Here is a 22582-nt window from a genome sequence, read left to right as displayed (position 1 = left end):
AGCATATTTTTAGAGGGTTCAGAGAAGCCAGCCTTGCAACAGAAAGGGGTTTTCCCTTCACTGCAGCAGAACTAACACTCTTCTCAGGCTCTCAATGACAGGACGAAGTCCAGAGTTGAATAACCCTGAAATGAAACAGAAACTTCTGTACAGACAAGAAAGCCTGTTTTTATTCCTCCCCTCTGGCAACTCTGAAGAGCTAACCTGTATTGATACTATAACTGATTACTTGCACCCTTCCTGTTGCACTTTTACGTAATTTTTACTACAACCATGCCCTACATTTTAAATACAATGTGGATGCAATAGGAGGACATGGGGGAACGGCAAAAATTATTCGATGCAATCTTCATTCAAATGCCACCTTAGTCACAATTTGCTTAGGACTTTGCTTATTTTTAACATTATTGAGATAGCTATATGGACTAGTCCCTAAGGGAGGGTGAAGGGCAGTGCTTTTTCCACTGGAGAAGAGATACTGAAGAAGGTGAAGGAGCAGGAAGCTGATACATGATGACCAAGAACAACTGAGAAAAAAGGAGTTTCTTTGCTCACTTAGAAACCTTTCTCCATACTGTCTTATTCAATTACAGCAAGGCCTGCTAGTCTCACCTTTTAAGGTCATCTAGTCAAGTCTCCTCCCTTCCTTAATTTCCTTCTTTTTCTTTCTTGCCACTGTTCTACCCAGCCACTAGTAACCAGAAGCACATTCAGTTACGTTCTGGTTCACCTTCGAAGAATATTGACATCACTTAGACAAGGAATTGATGAGAAAAAGAAAAGAAAAAAAAATGAGAGAGAAATAGTTGAATAACTACACTAATGCTAATTCAGAAGATGAAATAAGTCATGTGCGTGTCTTGTTTTAAATGAACAAGCATGGAAAAAATTGCTGAAGTGTTATAGTGGTGGAGATATAAAAGAACACTAGCACATGCGGATGGAAAACTGTGGGAGGTGTATTTAGTAAGTATATGTGTATAGCCTTAAGTAACTTCAAGTAAATGTCCAGATGAAAACTAGGAGTACTACCAAATGTACAGTACAAAGGTCTGGTAAGATGCAGGCGTGAGTACCCTCTAGTGGCTTTCTGGCATTTCGCAGGGTTGGCCCTGAAAAGTGATGAACCATTTCTTCTTTCACACTCTGTAGTGCAGGGCAGCTGCCCATCATTCTTCATTATAGATTTGCCCAGAATCCATGTTTTTATTTGGCAGCTGGATGATAAAATCACACAATAATTCTCGGTGAGTGCCTAATTGCAACTTAAGTGAGTTATATAAACAGATTAAATGAATCCTTCCCTGTATTTATCTTTCATTAGTTAGCATGCACATGCAACCACCCTTAGAAGTTCACTATCCAGTTTAGCTCTGCTGCTACACTGAGCAAAGGTATATTGCTAATACTTGTCTATTGCTAGTAGCTGCACTAGGGGCAGGCTTTGTGAGATCCCAGTGACTTGGGATAATCTACGGTATGTCATTAGGCAGTTTTGGAGAAAGGCTCTGCAGATGGAAAAAAAACAGCCAAATAACTGGAATTATATCTGTAGCTCAGTTTAATGCATGGTTTTAAAATGACCATTATGCAGTTCTTTGTTAGGTCAAAACATTACTGTAAGGGCTAGTAAAATAATAATTCCTCTAGAGATTCTGTGGTTTTAAACAGGCAGGAATAGTAGGGTTACACTGCCATTGGTAGTGACACTGTCCTCCAGTGAATGCTGCGCTACCTGCTGACACCTCTCCCCTAGTACACACAGCAGCCTAGAGCACCTAATGAGCATGAGCACATAAGTCTTGTATATAGCCATGAGTGTATATAGATACACTATAAAATAATTCTTTTTATTTTCTAATATGTCTATTCTGAAATAGACAAGAAAGAACAGAAGTGCCGGTGTTAAAAATAAAAAAAAGTTTACGTTTTTGCTTCTCTTTAGCTCATGCTTTACTCCCCCCCCCCAAAAAAAAACCAAACCAAAAAAAAAAACAAAACAGGAAGATTAAGGCAATAGATTAGGCAGGAAGCCTCCATTTCTAAAAGAAAACATTCCGTGCACTTTTGGCAGATAGTATTAAGTATTTTGTAAAACACAAACTTATGATATATTAATTACTGTGTCCATGGTGTTTTAAAAATATAGAAAAACAGATTTTCTACTGTGATCTTATGAACTTATGAAGACATTGCAGTAACTAGTAGTAAAACCATACCTTGATGCTCTCTACCCTGTGTTGTATGTCTGTATTTTTATCATCAGATACATACTGTGGAATTTGCCCTAAATCAAGCACCTTAAAGTTAGACATCTATGTCTAACCTCAGCCTCTACCTACAGTCAGCAAACAGGAAGAGGCACCTTCATTTATGGCAACAATACACTATTTTTACAGGTTTGGAGGAAATCATAAATAGCTGTTTCTATGTATGAATTCTCACACTACTTAATCTAGGCTGGTATCTATCATTAACAGCACTAACATAGTCACAGAAAAGAAGAGATACCAGGTTATATCCCTCCTGAGAAATCTCCTCTAAGCTCTTAAAGACTGGTATAAAATCTGATTTTTTCAGATTTCATCTCTCCTTCAAACTCTTCTTTTTATATTTGTTGTAAAAAATTTCCTTAATTCTGGTATTCATACAAATGGAAAATCATAATTCTTTTCAGGTCTGCTGGGTTTTAGCTTTGGTTATATTTTGCAGCAGTAAATTCCATAGAATAGATGACCATTAAGTGACAAATTTGTTTTTAAAAAGATCAGCTGCTACATAAATGTACATAAAATATAGAGACAATCTAAAAAGTCATAAAGAAATCCATGACTCATTTGGCAAAAATATTTACAGAGAAAAGAAAAAGTCTTTTTAATAAAAAACATCCTAAGTGTTGAAATCAAATTACTTTTAACATACTGTCTAACTCTATATGAAGTTAAACTAACCAAGTTGTATTGTTGGACTGTGCCCATACCATATAACCAACACCATTTTGATCAATACGTTTTAACTAAAACTCCTACATTATCACACGTGAAAATCCTCCTTTACATAGAATAAAACGTAAATTATAACAACTTTTCACAGTGTCCTTAAAACATCTAACTTAAGAAGAGTCTAATGTTCTTTTTGTCTTTCCAAATAATTTTCCTACTTGTCAAAACTGTGGTGAAGTTAAGTTTCAAATCTGTTATTGGAACAAATTCTTTCCCAGTGTATAGATCTTTGACTTGTAACAAAACATAATTTCAACATACAGTTATAATAAAATCAAGATTTTTACTGTGAAATTCAAAGATTTCAGATGACACAGGCCTTTCCCCTTCCCCGCTCCAAAACCATTTAGCCATATGTGAAAGTTACCTATTTGGACAATTACAGGTTTTAATGTAACAAAATATGGTTTTATATACATAAACACACTTTTTACGTAGATGAAAAAGGGTTGTAGTGCTGTGGATTCCTTATCAAAAAATGAAAGCAATACACATACATATTTCAAGAGGCAGTGGCAATAAAAAATAACTTATTTTAATTCATTCTTACTTTTTAAACAAATTTTCTATAAGAGATGCAAGCCTCTCATTATGCCTGGTTTACCTTTTCATCTTCTACTATGCTTAACACAAGCTTTCTAACAAGCCCCTATGAAACTAGCCTGACTGTTCATCTGACCTGGATAGGCTAATTCCAGCTGAGAGCATGGATCATATTTTAGACTCACTCAACCTGGCCTTTGCTGTGTTAATTATTTTTGGAATTGGAAAAGTTTTTGGCAAGTTTTGCAGGAATTTACAGTTTAGCCTTAGCTCTGTTCTTGATGCATCTAGATTGCTGGATTGCTGGACTGCTTCAATGTCGTAGGCACTTCAACATCACCTTGAGACAGAACAACAGGAACTGAGGTCCTCCTTGTCCTCTACTTTCTCACATGAACAGTCATACTCATTTAATGGATTTCTTGTAGCATCACTGTCAGCAGGATCTGACCAAAGTTTCTCTTGATAGTGGAAAAATTTAAGTGCAAGTCCAAATTTAGAGTTCTGAGAAGAGGTTATCCCCTTCAAAAGAAGTACCAAACATCAGTGAGATTCTTCATGGTGTTTATTTCAAGACAGCAAATAGCTAACATATTCATTAGGTTATTCAGCCTTGAACAACTTTATAATCTATATTTGTTCTGTACTCCTGAGAATGTAACTATTTGAAATAAATGAACTGAGGCATCAGTCATATTGGCCAATGACAGAAACTCCAAGATCTAGAGAATAAGAGAGAATTTGAGTATTGTAATGTGTCTTTATATTGTGCTTTAGTTCAAACGTCAGTTTATCTCTGGGGAGATTTGGATGGAGATCTCATCATTAAAACAGAACGCTTTGGTGAGATCTTAATTTTATTTCTGAACTGGAAGACCTTTGTTTGAGCTTGACTCCGCTTTTTCCACATATCTTGATCTTTTATTTAACGTCTTGGACTGTGAATTTGTCCTTGATCAGCTTTTTGAGCTAGAACATCTTTGAAGTGATCTGGAATGGGACTTAGACTGGCTGTAAAAATGCAATCTATATCCTGACCTGCAAAACAGCTACAGTATTATTGCAGCACTTCTTCAATAAAACAACAGTATTTGCCATTACAGAAATTACATCTTAGACAGCATCCTTGAGCTATCTTCTGCATTCTCTAAACAGTATTCATATTTATTGCTTTCAATTTTGAAATTTATTGCAGTTTTTTAAGTAGCTTGGTCTCATATCAATGTACCACACAACACCATTTTTCATACTGAAGTTTCTCTGCATTCAGACTTCTGGAATCTGACAGCTCTGGATTTGTGCTGCAAAACTAGTCCCATGTGAGATTAAAAAAAAAATCTTGTGAGTAGGTGCTATCATCAGCTGAATAAATATAAGAAAACATTTATGAAATTGTATTACCGCTAAAATCTCCTCAGAATAAATTAGGTTCTGCTACATTTTTGTGAATCTAGGCCTTTGTTCTAAGTAGTATCATAGGAGTTATTTTATATCTTGTATGCAAACTGAATATTCTGTATTAACACAGAATCTGTAGAAGATAAAAGCAAAGGAGACATGTAGCAAATGAAAATTTAAGGCCATCTTAGCTATGAAGCTGAATAAAGCCTCATTAATGATTTAATCCCTTATAATACTGAATGAAATGAAGTGCCTTTTAGGGAACCAAGCTTGCAGTTCCTATTAGCAAAGGTAACATCTATGAGTATTTATTCTGGGAAATATTTTAAAGATACTGAAAGGAGGGATTCGACAAAAACCTGATTAGCATCATTACAACCAGATGTAAATTCCATAAAAGAGGGATTCCTCCAACAGTGGAAAATGTATCAGTACCTACTAATATTTACCTAGAGAATGCAAATACTGTCTAGCATAAGGAGAATGATTTTTCAGAAATGCTGCTGCTTAAGCCCTGTTTTAAGAGAGATTCCAAGACTGGACAGGCTTTATCTCAAGAAGGTGTTAACTTTCCACACTGTGGTTTGTTTTGAGCTATCACTTTTTGGAGTTTTTTGCATGGAATTAGATAGGTCATGCCTGATGCGGACAAGAGTCCCTCTTTATCTTTGAGCAAGATGCATCTGAAGCAACAGAAGGTGAGGCAGCTGTTCTTTGCATAGTTACAGACAATCTGTGGGCAAATACTATTTGGACAATGTTACTAACCCTTGGTCTTAACTGTTCTTATTATCTTCTCCTTATGATGCACCATTGGAAGAGAAAAAGAATTACATAGGGTTTTTTTTTTCTTTTTCTTTCCTAGTTAGAATTCTTCTGGAGACCTCCAGGTTTCTTTTTATTCTTCTTCTTGTCCTAAATATGGTTGAAAGAAGCTCTAGGAGCTCCCATCTTTCTTGGGATGTTAACCAGTCCTGGTTGTAACGGTGTACAAAGGAGTCAGGGGTGATGGCAATGCAGAAGCAGAATATCAGATTGCCAGAGAGCCAATGCTGAGTAAAATGTCGTGTTCTGCTAAGTGTTGGAATATTTTCTGAGGCAGGGAAGAGGGAGAAGGAAATAGGGACACCAATTTTTGGCTGAATATCAAGAGATGGCTAGAGGGTGCTGATTTTTTTAGATTTCTTTGTAGAAGACTAGACTGTATAGTGACCTTGTTATCTCTCAAGAAAGTAGGCAGCTGAAGGCTGCTCACCTACAGTAAGAACTTTCTGCCTTTGCTAGTCTGTGAAGAAAATACATCACAAACTGAACTGGGATACAATGTAAATCTCAAAGATATTCGCATGGTCATTTATCTCATGAATTAGAGCCAATCAAGATGTGAACCCTGCAGGATTTGAGCCATAACATAATGCTGAGGATAACTGGGTGAATATCCTGACAATCCCATATAATTAATGTAAGAAACTGAAGAAAAAAAAAAAAGAAAAAAAAAGCATTGACTGTCCTGGGAGCATGATTTCAGCAGAGCTGTGTGCATTCTGCAGTGACAGTGCAGGAACTGGGATGGCTGCAGGTGGAGAACAGCAGGAGTGGCTCTATACAGACAGTGGCAGAAACATCCTTCTAGCCAAAGAGCTAGATATAGTTCTTCTATGGAGTTTCATGGTTGGATACCAGATGTACCAAATGCCTTAAGTCTGAATGCAAAAAAACCTCAAAGATGCCTCTTCTAAGAGTGTCTGAAATTTCCCAAGTCTTATTTTATCAGAGGTTATATGCTGAGATTTAGGCAGCTTAGGAAAAATGTGACTGAGCTAAAATACCAGTGGTGCAAAACAACTCTCAGCATCATCAATCTCTGCAAGGATGACCACCTAAATCAATGGATATTAGTGCAGCCCTTCACTGCTCATCCTGTTCTGCTCTTACTCATTTTAAATTATATACTAAATCACTTCAAATGATAACAAGTTCAACATTTTATCAGAAAAATATACATTACAGTCTCTAACAGGTGATTGCTCAGATCTAAGTTCATATCCTAATTGACGCTGGCATCTACGACACTCAAAACTGTTCATTTGATTAATGAAGCATGACAGTAGATCTATTACTACATCTAAATGATCACATGAGTAAATATGTCCTGCCATTCACAGATCTGAGACCACAACCAAAATATGTAATTTAAAACTTTATTCGGCACATATTCAGCCCTCAAATGGCACATGATATTGAGAAAAAAGACTCACAGAATATATTAAAATAATCATAAATCATAAAAATAAACCCAAAATTTAGTTATTTCAGGTATTAAAAAAAAGTGGCAGTGAATACTGGTTCTGTGCCAAACCAAAAGAGCTGAGCCCATCTTCTTTCACTGTCTGCCTCCTTCCCATCACATGTCCCTCACACTGGGACATACACCACATGTCCAGGTCTGTCTCCCACTCTCCTGAACCAGGCCCTGCCACATCTGCCCACCTATCTACCCCAATCCTCCAGCCGACAAGCTGTAACTGTCTCTATGCAAACACTTCCCCCCCAAATCAGGCCTGTCGCCACACACATACTCACAGGTAGCACACAGGTAGCAGGTCCTATCTGCATGTAGGTGTTACCCAACCAGTGAATAAGGACACCCATCCAAGCAGGTGCTTGTATAGTGTAATTAAGTTTCTCCACATGTAGTCAGGAGCTGCCTCCATAGACCTCTTGAAAACAGCTCATCTACCATGCTTTGGGGAATCCTCTAAATGAAGACAGCCATTTTTACAAAAAATAATGAATTTTTTTGCCAAGTAATTGGGGGTTGTGGGAATCACTTTAAAAATGTACCAAAATCATAATACTGTTTTTCTGAATCTGTCTGAAGAAAAATTCATTCAACTTTTATCCATTTAAGCTTAACAGGGGTCTGGATCTCCTCTCCAGACAGCGAGACATCTGGAATACCCAAGAAAGGGTATTCAAAGGCACTTCTGAAAGAAAGTAAGTGCAAAAAATGCATAGCACATGTATTTAATCTCAGAAAATGTCACCATAAAGCCTAAGGCCTGACTCTGTAGACACTTTCACACATGCTTATTTTTTCTCCTAGTGAGTGGGCTTACTGATATGACAAATCACAGTAACAAAAAAAAGCACATATCAAACATGTCTGCACACTCAGCCTTACTGAAGATCCATGTGTGCTTGTTAACCATGGAGTTAGGACTAATTTCTTCATAAACTGTATGTGCACCTTCATCATTTTCATTGCCCCAAAGAAGGAGCTATAGTTTGGATCCCACAAGGGGCATGAGGGAAACAAACATCATTGGCAGTAACTGCATGGACTGGGGCAAGATCTGCCCTGTGAGAAAGGTGTTTTTCCTCCACCATCATCTCGAAGTGGTACACACTCACGCGCACAGCACAGAAAGGACTGTCCATGCAACACTTCAAGGCAGGAGGAAACATGTCAGGTGTTGCAGGCCCACTGCCACATGTATTTGTGAACTCTTCATGATTTCTACCCCTCCGTGGCCAGGGAGAGGGCAGCAGCACTGCCACCACGGGTGGGCCATGAGGATTCATGCCCTGCCTGATGGGAAGGTCCATGCGCCGGGGAGCCACAGCAGCAGTGCTGCTGTGGCTCCCCGGCATGGTAGCTGATGGTCAGATGTCTGTGGTAAGGGAAGGAGAAGACAGAGGGGTAATAGCCACTTAGAAAATGAGCCATACATTTTGAGAAAATCTACTTATGATCTATGAGTTACTCTAGGAAATTATTTTCCATTAGTGTTGGCACAGGTGCAAGGCCTCCTTCCCCTTCAAGGCAGGCGTGTGGCTCCAAGATGGGACAGCTGAAATGTTTTTGTGGATACTGAATACCCCAGCTACGAGAAGAGCTCTGTGTCTATTAGTTGGTCTTCATCCACAATATATGTGGAATGTTTGTGGGTTCAGAAATTACTTTGGATACTCAAGAAAAATCACTTTGCTAAGGCTCTCCATAATTAAGTCTAATGCAAATAGTAGTTCCAAATACCTAATCATAGGATAATTCAAGTGGGAAGGGACCTCAGGAGGTCTCCAGGCCAACCTCCTGCTCACAGCAGGGTCAGCTATGGGGTCAAACCAGGTAACTTCAGACTAAATCTGATCGTCTGATATGGAGCGCAGCAAGGGGTTGGATGACTGAGTTCCTTTAACCTCTTCCTGTCATGTATTTCTCCCTGTCAGAGTTTTAAAATGTTCCCATACTCTTAACGGTTTGTAAAAAGTTTTCAGACCCTTGTTTCATTCCTGATATTTGACCTCAATCTGTCACTTTTATCTGCATGTCAAGCTAAAAATGTCTGAAAGGTATACATTGTTTAAGAATGAGCAGGAAGGATTAAAGATCATGATGGATCTTGTGTAAAGTGTTTTAATTATACCCTATGCAATTATCATCTAAATATAAATGGATATTTAGCCTATTGTCCCTTCAGGGTGTTTGTTCCAGTGTGGGAGAAAGCAAATCCTTATGATACACACAAGCAGCCAAGTATATACACCGTAGTCATAACTGAATGCCAAATAAATCTGGCTAGGACAAGGGAACCTTGTTTAAATCTGTCTGTACAGATTTGAGCTGTAAAAGTTTGAACAGATGAGAGAAAATAAGTGATCCATACTGAATAATTACTTTCTTATATTGTTCTTACAAACAGGACACTCAGCAGGCTTCAGATAACTTGTTCCATTTGCCAGCTGTCAAATAGTAGCTTTGCATTAGTTGTCCATAAAATCAAGCAAATACATGCTAGTACTGTGAATTTCACAGCTGTGTTACTCAACAAGCAGAGCCCAGTAAAGTACTAAGGTACCTGTACATTCTATTTCACAGTTTTAAATTTTATCAAAGTTTAATTTTGCTTTATACATATGGAAATCTGGAAGGATTTGTATGCACTTTGTTTAGGGAAAGCTATGGGAAAGGTCAGATACCATAGTTAAAATAGGTGGAATTTACAAAGACTATTGGTATGGGGGGAGAGTGAGGACATTGATATTATAGGAATAAACAAATTTAGAGATTAACCCATTAAAATTAGCAGTAGTACTAATAGATGGTATGTACCCTAAAGCAACTATAAGAGGTGAATGGAAAAATCTGGCATTTTTATATGTATGCTGCTTGTGAAAGTACTAGATAATTTTTTTTTCTTTGGATAATGAAATCCTTCACTTCTTGTTAAGGATCTATTAAAAGTAAAAAGTGATATTGTAGAATCCCTGTACCAATCTGACTCCAGAAAACACATTGGTAGGGTTGGAAAATTAACTTTGCTCTTTTGACTCACTCAGACCTTGGACTTCCCGCCAACCTGCAAAGTAATCATGGTAGAGAGTCTTATGAGACACCTACGGAACCATATTAATATTACCAGCACATATTGCATAGGCGACAGGACAGCCAACACATACTAATGATGTTCCCACTGCCAATCAGCTGGCAACGTAGAGATACTCCATTGTCAGTGCCTGAGCACCACAGTCGCCTCAGCTTCCCCACACAGGCACTCGGTGCCAGAGCAACTTTAGCCTCTCTTTTTCCTGCCAAAGTAGGTCACTTTATGCCATCTGTTGACACTGAAGAGCCGCTGAATATTCTAGATTCCCTATGGTATCCTGCAGTTTAATATATATATTTTTTTCTTTAATTCCCTTTTGCTCTATCTAGCTATTGCACTAATTGGTAGTGTTCATTTGGATAATGATTTTTAGGAATTGAGTGCAGGTCATAAAGCTATACAACAGGGTTGAGTACCATTCAGTGGGGAGAGAATACAACAAGAAAGCCTGATTTTTTTGCTGATGGTGAATCCTGGGCAAGCAGTGCTATTCAGTGAAGTACTCTTGTCCTTCTACTTTCTTCTTCTCCAATAGCCCTGTCGAAGGCCAAGGGAAGTAATCAGGCCCAGATAGCTATATAGTGGGATCTGTCAGGCTCCAGAAACAATTGCTTTTCTCATTATCTGATAGTGAGTGTGTGAAATAAGGAATGTTTCATATCGACTGTTGTGTCTCTAGCTTCCTTTCACAGCACCCTAGGCTCTCTCCCATGTGTCTGTCCAGTGTGGATTACCCCCACACTGCAAGGATGATTTCTTTTTAATAGTACTCTTGATTTGAAGTTATCCACAGACAGATTTCTGGAAAGGCTCCTCTCTGCGTGGGTGGATAGGGGATACATCACTGGCACCACACACAAGTCCTAACCAGTACCTTGCAGACAGCTCTGGTGCGTGACAAAATAAGTGGGATTGATAAGGAATGGGGGGGGGGGGGGGGGAGGGCACATGCATGTAATACAAAACATACATAAAACATACTACAGAGCATTTGAATACCTGTTGGTGTATAAACATTGTGCATGAGAATGTGGGAAAGGAACATTTTAATTATAGGAACTGGGCTCTGGCCATCTTGCTACAAATGATTTGCTGCTGTGTAATACATAAACATCTTCCACCTGTTAATGTTGAGTCATCTCTGTCTCCTGTTTTATGACAAGATTAGGGACAGTAAAAGGAGAGTCAGACCTCTAAAAAGTATAAATGCACAGGCCAGATCTGAGATTTGTAATAAACCGTGGCAAGGTAATAAGGTTATGTAGTACATGAAGAAACTGCAACTCAGTCTCCAGGATGTGTTTAAAAACAAAAGAAATAGGTTAAGGGTAGGGAATAATTAACAGGCTCGAGTAACTAAAGGTCAAACTCTCTTGGACTAGAAACAATTAGAACTCATTATCTAAATCTACCAGATGTCATAATGCAATGCATGACTTCATCTAGAAACCATTCGCACTGACAGCTGAAACCAATACGGATTGGCTTATTATTGACTTATTTAAGTTTGTGATATCACGTAAATTAAGTAAACACTGAAAAAGTGTTGTGTGTTATAATGGTTATTGCCAGCATAAGAGTTATTTGGCTTTCTAGGTTCCCACTGTGAACAGATAAAGCTTGGTTATGCAAATATTTATTTTTAAATGAATCGTTTAACCAAATAATCTTTATTAATGAATGCCCACTAAGCTTGTTGTGTATGTATTTGCGTGATTGGTAGCAAATCTGTTCAGTAACAGGAGCAAAAATAATGACTCTATTTTCATGTAATCTCCCAAGGTATTATGGAAAATGTCAACTCTTAATACAAGTATTTTTATGATTATACAATCTATCATACCTCAGGTTTAAAAAACTAATAACAAAAAAGCTTTGGGGGTAAAAGGGTTTTACAATTAGACACAGTAAGCTGCTGGTTTTCTGTTTCAATAACCCCTTAGTACCACTAAATCCTCAATTAAGTACTTAATAGTAATACTGTGATGCCTAACAGAAATAATCAATTTTTCTGTGGATTGTATCATATTTCAATGTATCATATCACAATTTTGCTGTTTATCTGCAAAACAGTAGACTAATATGAGATAAACTAGAGGATTTCACATACAATTTTGATAATACCTGAGATAAAAATCTCCATCTGTATTTAAATTGAAATTAAAAAATAGAAAATTGTATGTCAAATTGTTCTGACTGAGCAATCATTTTCTCTTTTTTTTAAACCCATATATAGATACTTCCTATGAACAAACAGCTGTAATACTTCCAAGAGTCAATGGATCAAATACAAAAATCTGTAAGAGCTGCAAAATAATTTTTTCTACAAAGGACTAAAAGTGCTGGGGCCTGACTGCTGTTCTGTTCGAATCAGTAGCAGAATTTGACTTAATTTCCAACAGAAAAGGACCTCATTGTAAATAACTGGTGGCATACATATGTTAATAAAGGGGTATTTTAACATCAGCAAAGATCAGACCTTTCTTCACTACTTCAAAAAGTTCAGCACAGTCTAGAATTCATTTTTCGCTTACATTTGCATTGTCAGAAATATTAAAAATATGATTAACAACCTTTAAAATTCACAGAGGAGAAGAAAGAAAAGCAAATAAATGTGTGGAGATGTGTTTAACTTTTATTTTCTTTTTAGCTGTATAGAGATTTAACAGGGAAAACACTTGGTCTCGTGGAGATTGAATTAACAGTCTCTTGTACAGGAAGTGAGGGGAAGTTAATGAAGAAGCGGAAATGCCTGCAATTTTTGACCATTTTCGCCACCATCAGTCTGTTTTCTGTGTGATAGCCCACTGCGTTGTCCACAACACAAATGATCTCAGAGTAAGCAGGTGAATTTACAGCAGGAAAGTCAGTAGTAATTGTTCATGCGCATGCTCCTATCCTTCTTTAGGGTGAAGTTTGTTTCTCAGACTGTCGTTCATGTTACAGACGATTTGGCAGCAATACATACTCAAGCCATTTGGATGTTACGATCACTTGTTCCTTCCCCTCTGGACTGTTTGCATTTATAGAACAATTAATGACTCATGTTACGAAATGAATCACTAAATTTATCTGGCTTTAGAAAAGCAAAATCAGCCTTTTGCAGGTAGAGAGAAAACAGACATCTAAGAAATAATCAAATAACAAAGCTCCTAATATAACAAATAAAGGGGTGTAGAGTCAGTAATGGAACTGTTTTAGCATCAAGGGTCTTGATAGGACATACATATGTGAACAGGCTGTTTTGTTCACAAACCTTTTCAAGTTTTGACAATATGAGCATAATAACGCTGCTACTACAGAAAGGATATAAATGTAACACCTGACCTATAGAATAATATGAAATACCTGACCATATTATAGGTTAAAATAGATACGTAAATTTAAGAATGAAGAAACAAAATGGTATGTTTGAAGCAGGATTTTTTATTGGAGGAGAAGAAGGGTTCAAGGTGGTTTTCTCCAAGGTAAAATCTCTGACATTTGCCATTTTTCTTGCTTTTACAAAGCTAAAGAAGTTTGAATATGGAAGAGGGAACAAGCAGTCAGTAAGTTTTGCATGATAAGAGTACTGGATATCAATGATACCAGAGATTTAATTCTCTCCTTGTTTACATTCTGCTGTGCAAAACTTGTAGAGCCCAAAATAGCTGGAAAGTTTTATGTAACTCTTCAGAGAGAAAAAACAAAGAAAGAAATATGAGTTTATCTGGCCCTGTCTGTTTAACAGCTACCTGCCCAAATCGGCAATACTTAACTCAGCCAATTTTTGAACTGTTCTTGAAGTTTACTGATGTTTCTTGTTAAAAAAATCACACTCCAGATGGAAAAGAAAAATAGCAAAAATACAGAATACAACTAAGTACTGTCTGCATTCTTGCAGCTTTGAGAGTGCAAGTGAAAATCTGCACCAGATACAAAAGCACTGTTTCGTTAATCCAGTTTAAAACTCTTAAAGCTTAAACCTGGGTCTTTGTGGTAAATGGTGCGTGAAAGCGAGTGTTTTGAAGATAACTGTGTTGGTTTAAAATATTACTGCCTCTCTCCCAGAGGTATCACCCACACAGCAGAGTCATCAGAATGAAATCACAGATATTTCTAAGCTGCTTCAGGGTAAAGTCCAGTGATTTGAAGCATAAAATGACAATGGAGGCTAGCTTAAGATAAGCTGTTGGACTTTGCACTGAAACAGCTCAGAAACATTTGTGTTTTTCTTTCTGCCACCAGAACTAGGGCAGGTATCTTAAATAGCCAAAGCTGTCTTCTAAACGAATGTATCTGAGCATGGCTTTTAATTTGTCTTTTTGCATACAGGTTCACAGTCTTTGGATAAATGCTGAGGTCTTAACCATTGAGTCAAAGAGCTAATGCACAGATGCCTGGGAAAGGAAGATGGAAAAGGTCCTGAGGAATAAAAAAGGTCTGTGAGGAATTTCAGAGTTAATTCCAAGTTCTGTACAAGATGAAACCAAATCCGAGGGAAACATTAAGTTCATGTTTTCTAACTGAGTCTGGTTAGGACAATGAAAATTTGACTACACTATGATCAACTCTTAAGTGGTGGGAATGGTTTGGCTATAGAGAGAAGGCTTTGCTTTTCTGAATGCACCAATCCTGTATTTCTTTTCCTTTCAAAAGCAATGTGTCATACAAAATGGCTGCCTTGATCCATTAACAGTTAAATAAGACAATACACTTTGGCAATTCAAGGCATTTCTCAAGATCTTTAAAATTCTTCTGCTATACTGTAATTTTGACATTTTTGATCTGACCAAAGATCCTCTTATCATGCTTTCTTTTTAAACATATGATCCACTTTTATAAATTTTATGTCTTGATGAGTACTTTGTAATATAAAACTATTTGTAAAGCAGACTGGAGTGTTATTTTAGGCAAGTCAGTGTATTGTTCCTATACACAGCACCAGCTTACTTTTTTGTTTTTAATCCTTACTGTGCTATTATTTTTAAAGATTTGGATTTTGGCTTGAAATCCAGGCCACCTTGAATTTAATAGCAAAACTTTCACTGAGTTCAGTCAGATCTGGATTTCAATCTAAATGCCTAATGTTGCTAATGTGGGATGTGGTAAACTTGGTCATCAAGTTTTTTATGGCCACAACAGATGTTCCTTCTTTTAGACCAATGAAAAGCTACTGAACCTCATCCACCCTCTAAAACAAAAATACAAGCATTTGTTTACAGCTTGATTCCAGGAATATGAATTGAACTAGCAACTGCAAAGTTCGTTCTTGCATAATTACAAACAAATATAGGCATGATTACCTGCTTTTCCCAAAGAACCATGATGATATCTAGACTGTATTTCCTCTATATATTAATAGTATATTTAAAAGCCTAATACTGCATTATAATGTGTGTAGCACAATAGAAATATCAGCATAGTATTTTAATCTTTTTTTAAAAAAAAATACATCAACATATTTTTGTTTCTTATGCCTAGTAGAACACAACAACATGCTTTGGATTTATATATTTTGCATTTTGTAGATTTATTATTTAGATAGACTATAAAATAACATTCTCATCATCATAAACCAAGGCATAATTTGTAGAAACTGAAAATAGTAAATATAAATGTTTTCTTCCTACTGGTGCCATTTAGCAAATACATTCAATGAATTTTTAAACATGCCTAAAACACTGAAAGGCTGGTGCAAGCCTGCTAGACACAGATAAAATAGGAGAAAAACGTGAACTTTTCTAATATTAGGAGCAAAAAAATTATTGCTTGACTTGATAAGTACATCACACCTCTAGTACTGTAAATATCCAATAGTTTTTCCACATAAAAAATTAACACATGCTGAGGAAGAGTGACAATAGGAAGGCAAAGGCCTTAACAAATAAAAGCCTCATTTAAACTAATTTCCATTCAGCCAAGCTTGTGAGCTCAAAATATTTCATGACAAGATTTTTGCAGCAGATTGAAGGTGCAGGCATTAGCACATATACATTGCTGATGGATAAAAATATTTTACACCTTTTCACCTATCTTTCCTAAATTGATCTGATTTCAAGAGTCATATTAGTGAGGTGGATTGAGAACTGGCTGAATGGCAGAGCTGAGGGTTGTGATCAGTGGCACAGTCTAGTTGGAGGCCTGTAGCTAGTGGTGGCCCCAGGGGTCAGTACTGGGTCCAATCTTGTTCAACTTCTTCATCAATGACCTGGATGAAGGGACAGAGTGCAAGTTTGCTGATGATACAAATCTGGGAGGAATGACTGATACCCCAGAAGGCTGTGCTGCCATTCAGAGGGACCTCAACAGGCTGGAGAGATGGGCAGAGAGGAACCTCATGAAGTTCAATAAAGACAAGTGCAGAATCCTTCACCTAGGGAGGAATAACCCCCTGCACCAGTACAGGTTGGGGGTTGACCTGTTGGAAAGCAGCTCTGTGGAGAAGGACCTGAAAGTGCTGGTGGACAGCAAGCTGACCATGAGCCAGCAACGTGCCCTTGTGGCCAAGAAGGCCAATGGTACCTGGGGTGCATCAGGAAGAGTGTTGCCAGCAGGTCGAGGGAGGTGATCCTCCCCCTCTACTCAGCCCTGGGGAGGCCACATCTGCAGTACTGCGTCCAGTTCTGGGCTCCCCAGTACAAGAGGGATGTGGCACTACTGGAGCAAGTCCAGTGAAGGGCTACAAAGATGATTAGGGGACTGGAGCATCTCTCTTATGAGGAAAGACTGAGAGAGCTGGGCCTGTTTAGCCTAGAGAAGAGAAGGCTGAGAGGAGATCTTATCAACGTGTACAAGTATCTGAAGGGAGGGTGTCGAGAGGATGGAGCCAGACTCTTTTCAGTGGTGCCCAGTGATAGGACAAGAGACAACAGGCACAAACTGAAACACAGGCAGTTCCATCTGAACATGAGGAAAAAATTCTTCACTGTGAGGGTGACAGAGCACTGGAACAGGTTGCCCAGAGAGGTTGTGGAGTCTCCTTCTCTGGAGATATTCAAAACGCGCCTGGATGCAATCCTGTGCAATGTGCTCTAGGTGATCCTGCTTGAGCAGAGGGGTTGGACTAGATGATCTCCAGAGGTCCCTTCCAACCTCGACCATTCTGTGATCACTGTTCTTATTGCTACAGAGGAAAAAAAATCTTGTGACCTTAAGCAGTTCCTTTGCTTTGCTCACAGCCAAGACCCCTTCTCTGCTTTGACAATATGCTACAAATGCAAATGTCTTTAGTTTCTCTTCCTCCAGATAGTCTAGAGAGTGATGTTCCCAGTAGCTCTGCCAGGATTTAGAGTGTGGTTCCACCAGACAGGTTGAGCTGACTTAACAGTTTGCTGCTTCCAAAGAGGTAATCTCACTACAGTTTCCTTGCTGCCAATCATAGCAGCGAGTTCTCCCCCAACCTCAGCACTTATTGGACCTTCACCTGAGCAAATTTAACTCACTAAAACAGCAGGAAATTACCTGTCTTTGGGGTGAATTATTTTTCTGCCATTTTAGTGGACTACATTGACTCAGATAGAGGTCCAACAAATACCAAAGGCAGCATAGCATTTGGAAGGAGTGTTTGTCTGGGAGAGAGAAAATCATGGTAGAATTGGGGAAGACCCATTTGGAAGCAGTGAGCTATTATGTGTCTTGTGAAACCATATCCAGCTGAAAGATATCCACTTTCTTTTCTGAGTTGTTTTTTACTGACTTAATTAGCTCATTGAAGATCAGATGTTTGCCAGACCCACACAAGAGAAACAGCAGGAGTTCATTCCTAGGACTGAAGAGGTGTGGAGGGAGGCTGTCCCCTTTCAGTAACAGTCCCTCTCAAGGAACTGCACTCTCAGAAACACTCTTCTTTGCCCTTTTGTGTACTGTGGTCCTTGTAAAAAAAGAATAGTTTTTTTCTGGTAGTGGTGTGGTTTCCCTACTTTGAAGAATAGTCAAGTCCCTTCTTTGATTAATTGCTATGATGTGCAGATGCAGGCACATTTTATTTAAATTGCCTGTTGTATTCTTTGGATTTGTCCTTTGAATGTTTTCTGTCATCGCCTACCATTATTAACTGACATGCTGTGAAGGCAGTTTAACAGCCTGATATGCTTAAGATGCATCTGCAAAGAGTGTCTCTAGATCAGTATCGTATGTCAATTTATTGATGTGTCCTTGAAAAGTGAGCTCTTGTATTAAAAACCTACCATTAGTACTAAGTATATAATGGGAAAGACCTGAAATAAGGGGAAAAAGTGGGAGTAGGGCTCCATTCTCAGCAAGAGTTGCAAAAAAGCTGCTCGTTTTTATTTTTTCTTTGTGGGAACAGTGGCTTCCAGCTCCCATTGAGCTCCTGCAGGTGAAAGAGCCATTGCTCTACAAGGGCCAGAGCAGAATTCCTTCCCCTACCAAGCTGGATTCCTGCTGGAAGCCATGGGTGAATTTGACTGTTATGTCTGAGGACACAAGGGCATCTCATCCTAGTGGTCAGTTCTAGGATGCATGAAATGTCAAGTTGCTGACGGACAGTTTGGAAGGCAGGGGCCACACATCTTCCACTTATGCTTTGGTATTCTGCCTCTCTCAAGCTCAGAACTCAGTGGAAGCCAAAATCCTTTGCTAGATACTGCTGGTTGGCTGCACCCACAACTTGCAAAACCCTCCAGCTCCTTCTGGTACTTCAGTGCAGGTGGCCTCACACGTGCAAGGCAGTTGCACAAAAGGCAGTGCAAACCATTTGCCTAAGAAAATAGCCACTTGGTGCTGTTCCATACAGAGTAGCTGCTGAAGGACTTACTGCTTTGCCCAGCCTCACTTTGAACACTATCTTTGAGAGGCTGAGGCATACAGGAAGGCCACTGAGAGTCCTTGTATTTCTAAGGGATAGTCCATAGCCCTCTTTACTCCAACCTGATTATTTAGGAAATGCTAATGACGAGAAAATCAGCAACTGACCATGCTTTTTCTTTGTGAAACAAGGAAAACAAGTAGGGAAATATTACATAGTGATTTTTCCTCATTTACATGAGATAAATAAAAGAACGTCCTTTCTTTTGCCTACTCTATCCTGTACTGAACACCTCACACTTTTGCATCAGGAAAAAGAGATTCCACATCTCAAAGGGTCATTGTAAAAGATAAGCATTGCCAACATGGACACCTGCTGAATGTGTCATATTACTTAGATTCAGCATTTGTTAAAGTCTAACACATACACCACTGTAAAATATTGTAGCCAGAAAGATCAGTTACATACAGAAGGAAAATTGGGACCTGGCACAAATAGGCACACAATACTAACAACAGAAAATTACATTGCACATGGAGAATATAAATTATCTGGGATTGTGAAGTGGAATGTGTCAAAATAACATACACATTGTTATGTTATCTGATGTTATCACGAATAACAGCGGGTACTATCAGTTTTCAAATATACAGTTTGGAACTGTCAGGCTGACATAAACTGTGTAATGTTTAATTTTTAAAAATTATCAGAATTCTTGCTGATTCACATTTCACAAGTTCTCATAACAGACAAAGAGAATTTTAAGTACATTCTAAAAGTTAATTGCAAACGATTAAGACTGTGATCACGAGTAAGTTAACCTTGTGACAGTTTGAGATGTCTCAGTTTAAAAATAAAAAAAGCTGTAAGCAGATGACATAATCCTTAAAAGTAATTTAGCTGCTCCCCACAAGCAGTAAATTTTCCTAAGATGAGCCAGAGCTAAGTTTGTCTCATTTTCAGATGCCTGCATTCCTGTGCACACCCTGCTTTTCTTCAGCCCTTCAAATGGGCAGCCTGTTTGTCCGGAGGCAGCTGCCACAGTGCAATTTGCTGCATGTTCAAGCCTCGCCATTCCTGTGCCCACTAGCTCAGACTCAGCTGTGGCTCAGCACCTCAACATCCTAGGCTGAGGTGCCAAGGCAGCTAAAGCTGGTCCTAGACTGGATCCAGTCTTTGTACTGTCACAGTCACCCTGGCCATGCATTGGCCTCTCCTCTGCCCTGCACAGCACTGACCCTGCTCTCATCTGACCCTCTGTGGGGCTATTTCAGCACAATGACCCAGAAGAAAACTAACTCAGCCAAAAAGGAGTCTTCAATTCGCAAATCACAGGCTGTATCATGAAGGGAGATCTCTGCATCAAATGCAAAGGGAATAGACAGGGCAAAAAATACGAGAGGTAGGAATAAGAAGGAAAAGTAAAAGAACACACTTTGAAAGCTGGAAAGAAAATAGGATTTAGAGAGACTGGGATAGGAAACAAGGGGAGAGGAGACCTGTGATGCCTGCACAGCAAACCAACAGACCAGGAAAGCATGAGTAGGGAAAACTGGGATTGTCTTCAGCAAAGAGACTGAAACAGCTGGGAAGGCGAGACTGGTGCCTAGTGGAGGTTGTGGAGTCTCCATCCTTGGAGATATTCAAAAGCCATCTGGACCGGAGGGCAACCTGCTCTAAGTGACCCTGCTTGAGCAGGGGGGTTGGACTGGATGATTTCCAGAGGTTCTTTCCAACCTCAACCGTTCTGTGATTCTGTGAGTTTGTGAGGTAGGAACTGCAGCTAGAAAGAGTACTGGAGTCTAGGGGTAGTAAGGCAGTAGGCCAGAGGAAGAAACAGGACAGAAGAATTAGGATGCATTAGGTGAGAAGAGTAGGATTGGAAGCTCTGACTTGGAGCCTGGAGAGGTACTGTACTACTTTTGGGGCGATGCTGGAGAGTGAAGACTAGAACTGGCTGGCTGTGGAGAGTGGAGCTATAACAAGCACACAGGGATGGGACAAAGACAGACTGGGAGGGCATTGGGAGAAGAAGGTCATGGCTGGGGAAGGAGGGGGTGAATGAATTTGTGCTCCCAGGAGGACACACCTCTTTTGAGCTGAAATGGAGCCTGAGAGTCCTGATCTGACTCTTTACCTTTTCCCCACTGTCAGCAAATATCTATGAAACCTAATGCAGTGTTCCCCCTCTTGTACTATTCCATTTGGAAAATTATGATCTGCTATGTTGCTATTGCTTTGTTACATCAAATGGATGAGGACTATGCAGTAGATTTTAAAGAGTTCAATTCTGCTGAAGAATCACGTGCATGTCACTTAAATGTCACATCACAGAATTTTTATTTTTCCAGTTTACAGTTTTTAAAACTACTGAAAGCACCCGCCTATAAGTGCAGAACCATTGATCAGGTATATAAATTTATACAGTGTACACAATTCTGTTCAAAATCTGTTCTAAGGGTACAGCAGGGCTGAGAAGGACCCTGCATTTTTTTTGAAGAAATTTGAAGCTATGTAGTGAACAGCAGTGCCTCAAGGAACTGTGTACTCAGAAAGCAAAAAAAAAAAAGTGCTTTTTTCCCCCTCATTAAAACTTGAAGTAGGAGCCAGCTCTTTCCAGACATGGGCATGGGCATACCCTTCTCAGAACAGCAACTCAGCAACACAGAAACAAATGACCACAAAAACAACTGAGTTTGATCGATGTCTAGAATGACTGTTTTCAAAGAATGCTGCCACTAGATTCGGGAACACACAGTCCCTGCTCCAAACATTTTCCAGTCCTAGAAATCACTTAGCAAACAGGCCTGCATTATGCTACCCCTTGGCTGAGTATGTGTACACTCTGCTACTGATAAATGCTAATTCAGTGTAGTGATAGGGTAGCAGAAAGTTTAGCTTATGTTTTTGACTGGAGGACTTCATCTTACTTTGTACTGTAGTATTTGTGAGTGAAGGGACAAAAATAACCACAACCATGACACTTGCTGGAATCTGTTACAAGAGGAAAAACAACTCATGACAAATATTTGTGTAAGGTACATGAGAGACTTAATTCTGGAATGACCGAGGATATGTAAGGTTTGGGTGTCACTAGACAAAGGAACTCCCCTTTCTTCTGGAGAGAAGGGAAACCTCCAATTCAGGACATCAAAGCACTCCTAAAACAACAGAGAAGTTGTGGAGAAAGAGTACAGTGGATAAACCATGATTAGAACAAACAAACACTAAATTTCTGGTAATTCAATGAATACAGGAAAAACATCAGATATTGTCTTTTGGTTTGTGTTGACTTCACCCTTTTTCAGGTACAGATTAGACAGGCAAGGTCCCTGCTCTCTGACTTGTATCTAATATTAGCTCACGATGAGCTAATATTCAAGACCATTCTAACTACTGATAGAGCATAGTTAGTGATATGTGCATGATCGTCAGGATTTCATTAGGAAAGTCAGCAAAGCCAAGACTACTACTGTCTGGCATTTTACAAGAGCAAT

Source organism: Apteryx mantelli, chromosome 3 (genome assembly GCF_036417845.1).
Source record: "Apteryx mantelli isolate bAptMan1 chromosome 3, bAptMan1.hap1, whole genome shotgun sequence".
Lineage (NCBI taxonomy): Eukaryota > Metazoa > Chordata > Aves > Apterygiformes > Apterygidae > Apteryx > Apteryx mantelli.
Note: the sequence above shows the minus strand (reverse complement) of the source record.